The sequence below is a fragment of the Pagrus pagrus genome (assembly GCF_965226575.1).
Source record: "Pagrus pagrus genome assembly, chromosome: 2".
Classification (NCBI taxonomy): Eukaryota; Metazoa; Chordata; class Actinopteri; order Spariformes; family Sparidae; genus Pagrus; species Pagrus pagrus.
In genome coordinates this window covers 14,131,596-14,134,313 of record NC_140186.1, presented here as the reverse complement: position 1 = coordinate 14,134,313, position 2,718 = coordinate 14,131,596, and the positions used below count along the sequence as shown (strand labels likewise).

Here is a 2,718-nt window from a genome sequence, read left to right as displayed (position 1 = left end):
TTGTTTCAGCAAAACCACCTACTGAAGCAACAATGAGTTTAAATGAGGGAGATGACAGCTATAATTTGCTCATTGGCAAACATCATGAGTGCTGAGGTTACGAGACAAGTTGCCTTGGCACAAAAACACAAAACAGGTTTGTAGGATTGCTATTGTGATTGGAATGTTATTGTAACATCCACACAACACCAATATCAAGTTTATCATTTCTTCTCTTATATGCTCAACACATGACTGTCGTGCCATGTTTGAGCCATTTTGGGTGCATAAGAATATGTCAAAAAAATTTAAATCATCAGATGTCACAACGTCTCCACAACGTGTCTTGAAATATTTTTTTATTTTTCAAAACCTCTGTGAAATAAACATATTTATGAAATATGCAAAAGTCATCATTCAGTGCACGATTCAACAATATTGATTTTGTTTAACGTAATTAAATTGACATTTCAACAAACTTGGGAAAAAGATTACATTCATAACAAGTAGCTGTGTAAAACTGACCGTTCCGGTCCAAACATAACAGACTTAACACAATCAAGCTGTACATTAAGAAACAGGTGTATATTTATCAGATTGTTAATGCAGTTTTTTTGTTAAAGTTTCTGTGAATAAACGCAGCAAACACTTGGCAGTGCATTGGGATGAATGGGAATATTAGTCAAGAGGCTGAGTCATGGTAAAAGTACAGTGTGACAGACTTCACTGATGAAGCGAAGAGTCGGGTATTAAAGGCTCAGCACTCCCTTTCTTAAGCTGTGTTGATCCAGGCATGGTGATGTGTGTGCCCACTGAGTGGATATTACAGCGACGTGTCGTCAGCATCCTCCCACAGGTGTCTCCAGCGCTGTCCTGAGACCGACCTCGGGCAAAACCCATAATGACAACCTTACGAAGTGCCTGTCTCAACTGTACATGTTCCAAAACACAATTTATCGCTATACAATCGTCAAGTTTTTGGCAGAAAAAGAAAATTAGATAAAAAGTGATAAACATGTACGGAGTCAACAAATAAAATACAAGTGAGAAAAGGAAAGTGTGGAAAGGTTGCTGTACCAATACTGGAAGGTGAAAACGTGCCAATAAAAATACAATTATATGTTTGTAAAAGCCAATAAAATTTGGTTCAAACGGATAAAATACTACCAACATATTTAAATGCGAAAAACCCCACATGCATCATTTCATTTATGAAAATGGAAGTAAAGTCATTCAATCTGCTCTCAGACCAGCACAGTTTATCCGTTGTCTCCTCGGATCTCGGTGGTCATTGGCATTGAAGTTGTAGTTGTAGTTGTGGTTGTAGTTGTAGTCGTGGTCTGGGTTGTAGTTGGTGGTGGGGCAGTAAGTAGTGTAAGCCAGGGCAACAGCCAGGCAGGGATGGTAGGCAAGGGAGGAATTGGCTGCACTGGTTGTCGATTGCCGCTCTACATCAAAAGAAAACAAACACAATAAATGATTTAAAAAAAGAGAGTTGTTTTGCTATAATTTGAGTTCATAAATGACAGGATTAATTTAACTCTTACCTCATTGCTGTTAGAGTCACTGCTATCACTGGAGTCTGAGCCACTGCTAGAGTCACAATTCTGCAAAAGAAAAAAAAAACATGAAATAATCTACTGGTTTGTCTTTCATATTAGCTACAAATCATTTACAAATAGCAAGAAAAACGTGTTATTATTTTGTACTTACAACTAGAGGAGAACTGATTAAGCAGAAAATCAGCAGAAGAAAAAACTTCATCTTGCACCTCAAACTGTTTCAGGTCCCTTGATAGTCGGAGCTGCCTACATGCCACAAGAGAAAACAACTGTGAACAGCTTTATAATGAATAAAATATTAAGCCTTTGTTCGCTACCCTCAAGCTGGTCCCTCCAGGCGACTCCATTAGCTTTTTAAATAGCGTCAGTGTGCCCACATTGCTCTCGCATTTTAAAGGTGTGTTACTTCATGTCAGATGTGGTCGGTGTCATGGCAGCCTCTTGAGACAAAACCAAAATAGGCGTGAGCAGAATTTCATTGCCCAACTAGACTGTGTTTGTGTAACACCGAAGAGCCGCATCCTGTTTATAATCCTGACAGATTTAAAGTATTTTCTGACAAAGGCTGCGCTGAATTCACCACTAAGCCCAATTTGTACTGCTGATCACTTACACACACCCGCCCATACACAAACACACTTCCTTTTGTTCAACGAAAACAATATTTGAATTCTGATTAAAATACAGAATATCAACCTGCTATAACAGTTACATTTAGAAAAATAATTTAAAATATTTGTGGTCAGATTCTGAGAAGATTGATGTTGTTGAAGCTCTCTGTACTTACGAAACAGAAATATCTCTTGCCTCGAGCTATATCGCCACCTGCAAAACAATACTTGCTCAATCCTTCCCAAAGACTGTAATCATCTTGTTTACTCATGGTGGACCTCTTTTATTTCTGCTATAGCAGTCATTAGAATCACGACCTGTTGCAAGTGTCATCCACGGATTTTATCTAAGACTTTTTAGAGATTTAAAAGGAAAATTTGGGAGAATTTGCACTTTCTGTACTGCTTCAAACAGTGCCATATATCAAAGCCTGTACGTGAATCTGAAGGCTGATATCATCCCCGTCGTCAGTTTGGTCTCAGTATGATCAGGATTTGTCATTATATAGCTAAATTCAAAGAATTTGCCCTCTATGTTTAATCCTACCTAATCTAACCTCTGACAC

General features: G+C 38.2%; 1 long non-coding RNA gene across 1 annotated transcript; it reads right to left on the bottom strand.

The window, feature by feature from the left end:
* Positions 1-422: 422 nt before the first annotated feature.
* On the bottom strand, positions 423-1,805 carry LOC311269893. Its single transcript, XR_014624168.1, has 3 exons — positions 1,693-1,805; positions 1,527-1,586; positions 423-1,427 (listed from the first exon to the last, which is right to left on the bottom strand). It is a non-coding gene; the product is annotated as an uncharacterized lncRNA (long non-coding RNA).
* Positions 1,806-2,718: the final 913 nt, after the last annotated feature.